This window comes from Macrobrachium rosenbergii, chromosome 29 (assembly GCF_040412425.1).
Source record: "Macrobrachium rosenbergii isolate ZJJX-2024 chromosome 29, ASM4041242v1, whole genome shotgun sequence".
Taxonomy (NCBI): Eukaryota; Metazoa; Arthropoda; class Malacostraca; order Decapoda; family Palaemonidae; genus Macrobrachium; species Macrobrachium rosenbergii.
The window spans coordinates 8,096,675-8,109,583 of NC_089769.1; the positions used below are offsets into that span (position 1 = coordinate 8,096,675).

Consider the following 12,909-nt stretch of genomic DNA (forward strand, 5'->3'; position numbering starts at 1 on the left):
CTGATCATGATACGGAGCCACTGATTTTTCATCGCCCCGGGGGAGACGCGAACCCGTGACATCTGAGTGGCAATCCACGACACTAACCACTACACCAGCGGACCAGATAGCGCTAAGACAGTGAAAAGAGGGAGTTGGAGTGGTTGGACAGCAAGATAAGAGATCCAGAAAATGGAGATAAAGCAAATGAGTCTAAAAATTTAACTGGGAGAAAACTCAACAGTTAGACTAATAAGTACTAGTTAGAGAGGTTGGACAACAAGATTGAAGAAAGGAAGTGGGAATGGAGGTAAAATAAACGGCTGAAAACTGGGTGCAGCTAGGGGACGAAGGGACGCTGCAAATGCCATTCAGTAATACCTAGAATGCATCACGTGAGGAGTACTGACGGCACTAACCCCATGCGGAGTAAATTTTCACACACACACTCAAACACACAAACACACACACACACACACACACACACACACACACACATATATATATATATATATATATATATATATATATATATATATATATAATATAATGTATACTGTATATAAGTACATTACATATATATATATATATATAAATACAGATATAAATACATATTACTGTATATATACATGCATACACACACATGTATATGTGTGTGTCGAGAGAGAGACTGTATTACTTAACAGATACACACAGGACTGTAAGCTTACAAAGCAATAATTCATGGTCACGAAAAAACAGTACATGGACCCCATGTCCCTCTTACTTCACCTACAGTGATAAAATCTGAGTGTTCCCCTAAATATAGAACTGTGAGTCACCTAACGTCTATTCAACCTGGCAACTGGGTCTATGTATTCAGTTTAAGCTAGGTATATAGGAGGACAAAGGTTCCCCCCCCCAAACAAAAGTATAATTTGATTCAACAAAATGAATCATCTGAGAGACGAAAGGAACTAATTCTCACAAAACCGAGGCTTTGACCATTAAGAAAAATACATTTAAAATGCTCACAAATCATTCATAATTTTATGGAATTTGACCTAAGATGACCCGTATGCCACCCAATCCATATAATGCAGCTACAAAAATATGAAACCGTCCTTTATACATTAAGACCTCTATCAAGCACTTTTCCCATCCAGTTTCCACACTGCATGCATAGTTCCTGGAATAGATTAGAAAGCAGAGCGACTGCAAGAAAAATACGCCCTCAATTTCCCCTTCCAAAAAGAGACACGCTAAATGATCCTCGAAACACAGAGGTCGGCAGTGAGTTCCAGGGAACGAAAGGTCATAAAACTATTGGAGTACTGAAAATCTAACTTTAGCAACACAGTTTTCCGCGGTGCGTGTCCACGAGCCCAACTGCAAAATGAAAAAAAAAAAATTTGCGCGAAACCCAATTTAAAACTTTTTTTTTTTTCTGGCAAATCCTACAGGCAACTTTAACCCTTTCACGATTTATGTTATTCTAGGAATAAAGCTCTGAATTTCTATGAGCTGACACGGAACTATTTCAATATAAATGCTTTATCACACTACCTGACCCGATGCGTCACGCGAGGAATGTATATTCGTTAAATAAATTTTCTATCAGACTGACAAACACTGCAATTTTGTGTTCCTACTCAAGTTAAGCCTTTCGCTTTCGTTACCTTCTGACTGACTGCTCTAACAATAAACGGCTTATCTGTTTTACACATGGGTAATAAATGATGAAAATAAAATCTAGGGTTTCAACAAGAAGCAGATTTAATAATAACAGTCATCATACTCCAATGAAATGACACTAGAGTGATTCGGGAATTAACTGCGACAAAGTTACAGAAGTGAGGTCAAATATTCTCTACTACATACTGAAAAAGTGTATTCTTTGTCTTCCTGAGAGATGAATTCAAATTTATGTATGGTTAGTTCATATACCGTACACCTACAGCAAATTTTTCGGTCTAACTTAAATGACCAAGTTTATTCACTTACCGCAAAACATGCTGTCTGCTTAGTTAAGGCAGACTTACGGAAAACTGTCTGTTCAGAAGAAAGGTGTCATCAAAATTACCGTTTTCAGGGGTAAGACGTAATCAAAACCATTATTAACACTGGATTAGAAATGACCTGAATTAACTACTGATACCTTACTGGCAAGAAAACAAATAGTCATAATATACATTCACCCTTTTAACGTTAGCTCATACCAGTCAAGCTGGTGGCATACCAGCAAGTTTTCTAGCGTCTATAGAAAGACTTCCTGCCACAAATTCTATCGTTCTGGTATCTGGTGCGATATTTGAGTCAACTCCCGTTCGTCAATATGTTATAACAAAAGCATCGAAAAAGAACGGCTTCAATTTTGGATCACTGGAGCTATGGGGCACTTGGTGCAAACTTTAGAAGCAAAAGAAGTGGAAATTTATTCGATTTTCCATCACGATCTAAAGAATTTAGGAAAGGTACATGATACCTACCCATCTACCTAAAAATTTGCAAACACACACTAATACTTATATACACACACACACACATAGATATATGTGTGTGTGTGTGTGTGTGTGTGTGTGTGTGTGTGTGTGTGTGTGTGTGTGTGTGTGTGTGTGTGTGGTGAGGCGTCTGGCCGAATTTTTCTTTCCAAAAGTCTACCAGTTTCTTCTTAACCTTCCTCATTTTCATAAATACCTCCCATTCTCTCCCAGTTAGCAAATTATCTATGTCTTATCCCGCTGTAGCAGCAGCTCATACGACCTTGCATAAAACATTTCACAGATTTTCTGTAACGTCCACGAATAGAATTGACATTTTAATACAGTAAAGTTATGCAACCGACCCCAAAACGCGTTTCTGACATGATTTGTGACGTCTTGAAAACCCCATAAAATAGAAGTTGGTTGTCACATTCCTGACATAGTTTACATTCGTCATTCGTTAAGGAGACAACTCCCTGTTTCCTGTTTCCGTCCACATCCCACAAAATGAGAGCAAAATCGGGCAAGAGTGATAAGTCTACGGTCCCCGCCCGATGAATTTCACTTATTCAGGACGTGGGCCTGATGATGCCTCGTTACCACCACTAGTCAAGGAGGGAATATAACACTGACTGCTTAACAAGTATCAAGGAAAACCAATTGAGCTCTTTCTAAATTACATGCACACGCACAGAATCGCGCGCGCGCATAAGCAAGCAATCTCTCCTAACAGGCGTGATTGGGACAAACCAGAAACAAAACAATCGCTGCAATATTCATGCAATTTTTTCTGAAACCAATCGTTCTCTCTCTCTCTATATATATATATATATATATTTAATATATATATATATATATATATATATATATATATATATATATATATATATATATATATATATATATATACACATATACATATACATACACACATAATTCCGTAAAAGCTCTCCCCAAATTGGAGCTTGAAAATCAAAGCCCCCAATCATTTAAGGTTGTTTTCACTGGGCCGTTAAGGCGTGCTGTCTAGAAACGTCCGGAGCTACAAAAACAAGCTTAAGTGATTGGCTCTTTGATTTCCCAACTCCCGACTTCTCAGCTGCCGATGAAATAAGATTTTGGCGATGGCTTCATACGGCATATAAGAGACTCACTCACTCCTAAGTTTATGTCCTATGTATAATATGTATATTTATATATATGTATAAATATGCATGCATGTGTATATATATGTGTGTGTGTGTCATCTACAGCGTATAAGAGAAAGCAAGTCAAGTAGGTCACTTGTAAAAGAGACCTTCTTGAAGAATACAAGCGTTTTAAGTGATTATTACAATTTCTTTTTATAAATGCTTTTGCATAGGAATGAATTACATTGCTGTAATTCATTACATACTCTTGAATATCATACAATAATCTGCCGATTGTAATTGCTTAAAAATTCTGATAATCAAGAAATTTTTATTAGTTTATGATATAACAGAACTCTATTATGACTAAAACATTTCCATATAAGAAACTAACATAGTTAACTGTCTCTTTCATTAGAAAATATTCAAGACATTCACCGATGATTCAACGTAGTAAAACCACAAAAAAGCACATAAAGCCATCAGATTCAAAGACACACTCCTTGTAAGTCTTTAAACCTGATGAACAAATATACAAAACGAAAAATAATGGTTGAAGGTTCCGTATGCAAAGCGTCAACCAACACTCGAAGACTAAGCTCTCTTAGGTAGGCCTAGCGCCTAGGGCAGTCAATTGAAATTCGTCCTTATCTCTCCATGGAGAGTGGAATGTATTTTGATTGATTTATAGATTGACTGATTTATAGATGTTAGGCATGCATGCCAAGCACTGGGGCAACTAAGGCCATTCAGCCCCGAAACGGAAATTGACAGTGAAAGGTTTGAAAGGTGTAACAGCAGGAAAACCTCGCAGCTGCACTATGAATCAATTGCTAGGAGAGGGTGGACAGTAAGATGGAATAAAGAGAATATGAACAGAGGTACAGTAAAAGGAACGAAAGCAGTTGCAGCTAGGGGCCGAAAGGACGCTGCAAAGAACCTTGAGTAAAGCCTACACTGCACCGCACGAGGTGCACTGTCGGCACTACCCCCTGCGGGAGAATGTATTTTGAGCTTGGCCTCCTAACACGAAGGACTTCATCACTATCATTTCCCAAATAATTCGAATAAATAAACACCCTCCATAATCAGGTAACTCACCTATAGGGCGATGGGTATTCGGAAACAGCGCAAATAATTATTATCATAACATATTGCTGGGATTAAAACGTTTATTCTCGTCGGCCAATGAATGTTGCTCTCTGTAATCCCCTATCGCGTATTAATGAACAAGGAAAAAAGGGGGCGGGGGGCCGAGGTAGTGAATGGTTCCGTAATTTCGTCAACTGAATTCCAGAGGTTAATAATATATATATACATACACGCTCACATACACATAAATGCATACATACATGCATGCATATATATATATATATACAGTATATATATATACACATACATATACACACATATATATACAGTATACTATATATATATATATATATATATATATATATATATATATATATATATATATATATATATATATATATATATTATGTTTTTATATATATATATAATTCATTATTCATTGTCTTCATTGTCTTCCAAAAATATGTATTCAAAAATATTATTATTATTATTATTATTATTATTATTATTATCATCATCATCGTTCAAGTTGTTGTAATAAAACAATTATCACACTCACCGATTTGTTAAGTAAAACAGCCTTATACAAAAAAATGCAATAGCAAAGAAACACCAAAAAAGAGCGACATGATGAATGATACCAGACGACAGGCAATAATCAAGAAACAGGTTGAAGGGTCACAACGCGGCCGAAAATATCTAAACTGATCACCTGACATATCTCAAGAACCACAAGCGGTTAAACAACAAGCAAAATATAACTGCAAGGGATTGATAACCGTCCCATAACGCGTAAAGAGAATTTATAGATCTACGAAGGGTTGAACTCTTAACTTTCACATATTCACACACACAACAAAAATATGAAATCAATAAGGCGTAAAATACTTAGTCTATGTCTAATCTAATTCTACATGAATGAGTTGATGGTCACTTGATTCAAATACATTCCCTGACTATCAATGGAAATGCCCTGACATCAATACAAGGAATCATCGCCCAATTATAAAGATTGCTGAAATGATGTGTCACTTACGGGGAAATATTTAAATTATATCTTGAGGTCCTGTAATTGTACTGTCATAAACAAGGGCAATATTATAGTAGAACTACAATCCCGTCTTGCTCATAATATTTCAAATACATTACATTCCGATGTATTATCTTTTTTATTTTTTGGGGAGTCCGTTACCTGTAACCTACCTGCGTTATATACGGAAATAATTAAAATATGAATACACATCGCTTCTGATATAAGAGTATATAGGTCAGAACGTAATATGAATGCATTATGGTTGTAGATAATCATGTGAATTTATCCAGTCACGTCTCATCCCCGATAAAAGAGGGAGACTGAGCGGAAGGTTAACGCCCCTGCCACGTAAAAATGCTAGGAGTAAAGAGGTCATTCAACATAAAGTCTACCACAAGTAAAACTGAGCAAAAACGATTTAGCTACGATATAACACAAATAACTATAAACGAGTTAAGATCTCGCAAAATTTTCAAGCGAATCGCCTCCCGATATAATCACATTTAATGAAAGATCTTTGTAGTGGGCGGGTGTTCCCTAATCTGATTTCCCAGCATGGGAGACCCGTCTCCATGGCGCAGGTAAGTTGGTTTGTGCGGTAACGGAGGGGCGGACTGTTTGCGTACTGATAGAAGGCCAATGGAATCCGATGGACATCGCCTCGCTGATCACAAGGCGACGCTTGGTTGGTTAAAGGCGCTCTCCTGATGGGGAGACCCGCAGTTCCCCTGTCAGCTCCAGCAACGTCTGAGGTTGCTGGCCTTCCAGCGCACCGTTTAAGGTCCTCTGAGAGGCTCCGCGTTTGAGGTTTGCGGTTCGGTATTGCAGCAGCGGTTGCTGTTTGAGGTTTGAGGTTTGGCCTTTCAGCTTTGCTTGAAGTTTCATTTTCCAGCAATCTCTCTCTCTCTCTCTCTCTCTCTCTCTCTCTCTCTCTCTCTCTCTCTCTCTTCCCAACCGCGTCTGCGGTTTCGTCTTCCAGCATCGTTTAAGGCTGTCTTAAGTTTGGGCTTCTTGTAGTGTTTGACATTTACGGGTAGGTCTATCAGCATTCTCTGAGTCTGAGTTTTCTAAAAAAATTTCAAGTTTGATTTTGAGACTTGTCCTTCCAGAACCGTTTGATGAGACTGGGTTTTCCAGCACTGTTTCAGTTCTCATTGTCCAGCGGTCTGAAGTTTGTTTTTCTCTGGTTTTCCAGAAGTCTCAGCCTAAGACTTTCGTCATCGTTTGCTGTTGTGCGTTTCGTCATCCTGCACTGCTGATGGTTCCACCTTTCACCATAATTTGAGTTTAAATTTTCAAACAGCTTCTGAAGATTCCTTTAACAACGTTTGCAGGTAAGGTCTTTTAAATAGTTTATGAGGATTGATCTTCTAGTTTAGCCCGGGGCTTGGTCTTCCAGTAGAGTACGAGGGTGACCTAGTTTCGTTAGGAGGTTCTGCCTTCCAGCAGTGTTATGGGGTTGACCTAGTTTCGGTAGGGGTTTCGTTTTCCAGCAATGACTGGGGGCTTAACCTGACACCTGAGGCCAGGTTTCTGAGGTCTAGTTGACCGGTAGAGCGTGAGGTCTGACCTTTTATCATACGTAAAAAGAACGCAATCGTTAGAGAGAAATAAAAAATACGCAACAAAAAAATAACTCACACACGCTCTCTCTCTCACCTAAAATCATATTTATGCTCATTCACACCGACCAGAAATTGAACTAAAGCTGTTTTACTCTCTATTAAATCTGAATTTCCAATTTAACAAGCATCAGTTTAGTACCACCCCGATTCCTGAGCAAACTATCACAATTCGTTTTTGCTTTAAATGCCACGGGTTGCGTTGGGACACTATCATTTCATTACGTAAAATTTCTACACTGTTTACATACTTTGTGTTTCACTCATTTTACAGAACAAAATCCGGCTGACATTTACTGAGCAAGTTTAAGCAACCGTATTGGCTTCTTGGACTCCGCTGGTGGTCTCCTATCCAAACAATGACCTGACCCAGTATTGCAATTCTTCGCTGATCAAAAGAACAACGATATTGCCCCGTGTTATTGAACTGAATATAGAATTTAGGCTAAAGACCAAGACTGGGACCTATGAGGTCATTCAGCGCTGAAACGGAAATTGACAGTAAAAGGTTTGAAAGGTGTAACTGGAGGAAAACCTCAAAGCAGTTGCACTATGAATCAATTGTTAGGAGGTTGGAAAGCAAGATGGAAGAAAGAGAATATGAAAGGAGGTACAGTAAAAGAAACCAAAGGGGTTGCAGCTAGGGGACGAAGCACACTGCAAAGAACCTTAAGTAATGCCTACAGTGCACCGCACGAGGTGCACTGACGGTACTAACCCCCTACGGGGGCCACGTATTATTACCTGACATTCCTCATTTTGGTAAAACAGCGCTCTACTGTTAACCATCTTCGAGATACTCCTGACTTCAATTATTAACCATCTCCAAAATAATTTACATTCAATTCTCATTCAACTCCAGCATTCAATGCCCTCCATTCTCAGAGAGATGAGAAAGCACACACTAAAACTTCCGTTGAACTAAATGTGCAAATCTTAAGAATACAAATTTCAGAAAATTGTATAAGAATCTGCACTCAATTCCTGCACATCTGTGACGCCAACCTTCACTCCAGTCTCACTCATATCCAAAGTAAACCTGCACTCAATTCTTTCCCATCTCTATCTCCGAAACAAAGCTGCACTCAATTCTTTTCTATCTCTAACTCCGAGGTAAACCTTAGCAAAATTCTTTCCAATCTCTATCTCCGTGGGAAACGTGCACTGAATTCCTTCCCACCTCTATCAAGGAAGCAAAATTACACCCACTTTTTCCCCCACCTCTATCTGCTAAGCAAAGCTGCATTCAATTCTTTCCCATCTCTCTCCGAGGCAAACCTGCACTCAATTCTTATCTCCGAAGCAAAGTTGCACTCAATCTTTCCCGCCTCTATCTCCGAGGTCAAATCGCACTCAATCCTTGGCCATCTCCCTCTCAGAAATTCAACAGGCAGTGCGAAGTCACATACATTCTCAGGGAACTTCCTCTGCCGGCTGTTCCAAGTGGAGAAAGTCGGTTGTCGTGGGCAGTGAACATAATATTCCTTCCCTCCGCGATCGGGGGCCGGCGAAGAAAGCATTTGTTTAATTCTGCGCGACATGAATACGTTCATTCTAATGGATGCCCACAAACTACTGTAGAGTCTTGGTAAAATTCTGATTCCTTTGATTTTCCAGAATAAATATATGAAATAGTGAAAATATGCCAAGTCTAGAGGTGTTGTTTAAACACGCCAGTCTGACAGAACAGGCAATCTTTTTTATGATAAACGAAACACTGCCTTCGTCATTCAATGACAAGAGATCTTAATCTCATTCTTTTCTTCAAGAAGCTAACCAATACATCATAAATTCTTAAGTATGCAAAATTGAAACACAATATCGACCGCCTCCTTCACAATGGAAGGAAATTTCCTCTTAAAAATCCCTCGTACAAACATCAACATCTCGCAGGTCAACGATTACTTTTTTCGGCGGCGGTTTTGTTTCGCGACGCAGAATATCCGTGGCACAAGGCTAGTTGGGTTCGTGCCCTTAAAGAGGAAGTTAATGATTTTTCAGGGGGGGTGGGGAAGCGTATGTGTGTATTTGGTGTGTATTTCCTTTTAGAAAATATACAAACATAATGACTGCGTTCCGAAACGAATTCATACTGCATGGCTCCCCGTCTGAATGGGCCATAAGCTTAGTTTGGTTTTAAAAGACTTTCGATCAACGTATTCAAGGGGGAGGGGATAGGAATTCCTTGCCCTCCTCCTCCTCCTCCTCCTCCCTTCTCCCCCTTTTCTCCTAACCTTCCTCTCCTCCCTTTCTTTTTTTTTTTCCTCTTCTCTTCTTTGCGCTACCTGGCTTGGTCCGGAGAAAAATGCAAGGTTAAGAATGACGTCACAGATTCAAGTTGACTGCCGAACTGGCGCTCTGCTGCCTCCTCTCTCTCTCTCTCTCTATCTCTCTCTCTCTCTCTCTCTCTCTCTCTCTCTCTCTCTCCTCCGTATTTACTTTCCCCGTTACACCCTCCAGTTTATTCGCCTTAGTTTTCAGTCTGCACTGTTTGGCAGATCACAACCCATTTCACGATTTCTACTTCACTGGTTGTTCCCACTCTTGTGGAAATTTCTGTGTATACACGTGTGTACAGCGCTCTTATTCTTCCGGTTTTCAGCAAATTTCCAAGAGGTGAGGTTGCTGGCCGCATGACCTGTCTCGTGAATGATTGAAAGGACTTATGCGTCGTTAGTGTCTGCTTTCTTGAAGGGTACCCATCTAAGTACTGACCAAGCGTTGCTAAATTTTGCTGATCGAACGACCAGCAGCATGGTGAACAACACAACACACACACACACACACACACACACACACACACACACACACACATATATATATATATATATATATATATATATATATATATATATATATATATATATATATATACATATATATATGAATTTATCCCTCTTTTTACCAATACATTTAAGAAAAAAATCTGGCAGGCACAGAACCTTCAGCAGAACTGTATTCTTTCAGTGAGGTATAGATGATTCCATCCTAGAAAATCTCTTTAAAATCCATCAATATTATGTTTATTTTCTCTATGTTAAAATTTTCAAATCTGTGCAGATGAGATTATAATAAAACAAAAGGCTCGATGAATTCCACAAAGACTCTGAGCTGACTTGCACGAAATGGCTTCTTCAGTAACTTTCCATAACGTTTCATTTTGCTCCGAGAATCACTCAGTGGGTTTCGCCAGCTTCATTGAGTCTTAATAAGTTCTCAGAGAGAGAGAGAGAGAGAGAGAGAGAGAGAGAGAGAGAGAGAGAGAGAGAGAGAGAGAGAGAGTTGGGGGTAAAATGGAAGCTTTCTTTGTAACCTCATAGCACCCTTGGATTGACCCACATGACCGTTTGTTCGTTTGGAATAATAATAATAATAATAATAATAATAATAATAATAATAATAATAATAATAATAATAATAATAATAATAAATTTATCGGGTGATATTATCACTGGGTTAAGGGGATACAAACGGTTTCTTGCCATGAGTGGGTTTCGAAACCCCATGTCAAATGAGGTCAGGAAAGAGTTAAAAATCATATGTATGTTTTCATCGGTAGGAATTATTATGACTGTTTGAATCCTGTAATTTGAATATATATAAAAAAGGCTTAAGAGGGATCTTATACCCACTGTACTCAAGCCTGCATAATGGACTGATTGATTGGCTTAGTGCATAAAACTGGCGTAGAGACCGCCAAGGTTAAAGAGAGGAGTCTTAAGAACAGGGTTCACGCCCCAGCAATAAAACTTGGCAGTTATCGATGCGATAACCTCTGAGAGTTATCAACTGCATTCCTTCTGTGAGTCTGATAAAACAGGAGATAAGAGAGAGGTCAAAAATATCCATATACTTTGTAACAGATTAAAAAAATATATTAAGGGGTAATGTTGGTCCAGAGTTCTGGAACTAATCAGTTAAAACTTCTGAGTGAAAACTGATGGATTCTTCAAATAAACAAGTAAAAAATGCGCCGAAGTTACTTCGGCGCGATCGATTTTTCTGTACAACCGCTACAGCGTACAATCAAGGCCACCGAAAATAGATGTGTCTTTCGGTGGTCTCGGTATAATGCTGTATGAGCCGCGGCCCTTGAAACTTTAACCACGGCCCGGTGGTGGACTATCCTATACAGTTGGCAGAAGCACGATTGTGACTAAATTTAACCTTAAATAAAATAAAAACTACTGAGGCTGAAGGGCTGCAATTTGGTATGTTTGATGACTGGAGGGTGGATGATCAACATACCAATTTGCAGCCCTCTAGCCTCAGTAGTTTTTAAGATCTGATGGCGGACAGAGAAAGTGCGGACGGACAGACAAAGCCGGCACAATAGTTTTCTTTCACAGGAAACTGAAAGTGATGCAAAACACATTCCCGTAACGCGTATAACTGAATAACTTTGAATTAAGGATCAACCATTTTGGCCAATGCCTGCAGTTTTCCATGGAAACTTTTCATACTCAGTCATACTGAATAACGCGTTCTTATCGTACTTAGATCGGAATACCCTAAGTGGCAATTTGAATTCTGTGGTCTGTTGTGAAATTGCATCTCCTTCACAATAAAACAATAAAATAAGATTTTCTGGAGACAAATCTGAGATGTTTTTCAAAATCAGAAGAACGTCTTTGTGTTATATACTGTTCAGAAATACACAAACTAAAAATTATATTTCGAGCAATGCTTTCATATATAGAGATGTTTGTTCCATTTTTCTTTGTGTGTGTGCAGTAAATGCATTTCGTTTTACCTATCTGCAGCATTACTCTCTAAATATTTAAATAAACACTGATAAAATTCATATAAATATATTTTGTATTAACTAATGGAATATGAAGAGTTATCATTATTGCTTAAATGCAGAGTCATCTGACACATAGATGTAACTTGCCGACTGTTCAGCCACTCCCAATCGTCTATTTAATCGACTGATCAGACTGCTAGCACTGGCTAGGTCCCACTTATTTAAATACTGCGTGACGTAGGGCACAACTTAACAGTCTAACAGTCTCCCCGAGGACGCTGTGCAATTGGATCCTACGAAGTTCAGGCGAAGATGCAGCGCACTGCTCCTCTAAAACAATGCTCCTTGTATTTTCACAATTTACTTTCGTTTTTATCTATTTATTTATTAATTTGTTAGTTTACTTTCGTTTATCAATTATTGATCTCTACTTTCTGTATTTCCTGCTACATTCTGTTACTTCTTTCAAATGAACACCATATTCTCTGGAAGCTTGAATAATAATAATAATAATAATAATAATAATAATAATAATAATAATAATAATAATAATAATAATATAATAATAATAATAATAATAATAATAATAATAATAATAATAATAATAATAATAATAATAATACCTCAACCCTATGACTTTGAAATCCCTCTTATCATTCCACAGAATCAGATCAGAATTAATACTTTTAACTTTAGATTCTTTCCATCAGCATGTTGCTGGTATATAGTTTCAATAATAATAATAATAATAATAATAATAATAATAATAATAATAATAATAATACCTCAACCCTATGACTTTGAAATCCCTCATATCATTCCATGGAATCAGATCAGAATTAAG

The 12,909-nt window shown here is 38.2% G+C and overlaps 1 protein-coding gene across 1 annotated transcript in view; it reads right to left on the bottom strand.

Moving 5' to 3' along the window:
- Positions 1-12,909, bottom strand: part of LOC136854573 (1-phosphatidylinositol 4,5-bisphosphate phosphodiesterase classes I and II-like) — a 513,384-nt gene that overhangs the window by 116,228 nt on the left and 384,247 nt on the right.